The following is a 427-nucleotide window of genomic DNA, read 5'->3' as shown; positions in this document are numbered from 1 at the left end:
TGGCCCCCGAGCAGTGAGTGCAGTCACTGGACCCCCAAGGAGTGAGTGCAGACACTGGACCCCAAGCAGTGAGTGCAGACACTGGACCCCCAGGAATGAGTGCAGTCGCTGGACCCCCCGAGGAGTGAGTGCAGTCACTGGACCCCCGAGGAGTGAGTGCAGTCACTTGACCCCCGAGGGATGAGTGCAGACACTGGACCCCTGAGGAGTGAGTGCAGTCACTGGACCCCCGAGGAGTGAGTGCAGTCACTTGACCCCCGAGGGATGAGTGCAGACACTGGACCCCTGAGGAGTGAGTGCAGTCACTGGACCCCCGAGGAGTGAGTGCAGTCACTTGACCCCCGAGGGATGAGTGCAGACACTGGACCCCTGAGGAGTGAGTGCAGTCACTGGACCCCCGAGAAGGGGGGGCAGACACTGGACCCCC

The 427-nt window shown here is 63.2% G+C and overlaps 1 protein-coding gene across 1 annotated transcript in view; it reads right to left on the bottom strand.

Moving 5' to 3' along the window:
• Positions 1-427, bottom strand: part of SLAIN2 (SLAIN family member 2) — a gene marked incomplete at its 5' end in the record, with an annotated part of 63,983 nt that overhangs the window by 57,386 nt on the left and 6,170 nt on the right.

The sequence above is a fragment of the Tupaia chinensis genome, unplaced genomic scaffold (assembly GCF_000334495.1).
Source record: "Tupaia chinensis unplaced genomic scaffold, TupChi_1.0 Scaffold000054_1, whole genome shotgun sequence".
NCBI lineage: Eukaryota > Metazoa > Chordata > Mammalia > Scandentia > Tupaiidae > Tupaia > Tupaia belangeri.
The sequence above is the reverse complement of the archived record's forward strand: the minus strand, read 5'-3'. Positions and strand labels throughout refer to the sequence as shown.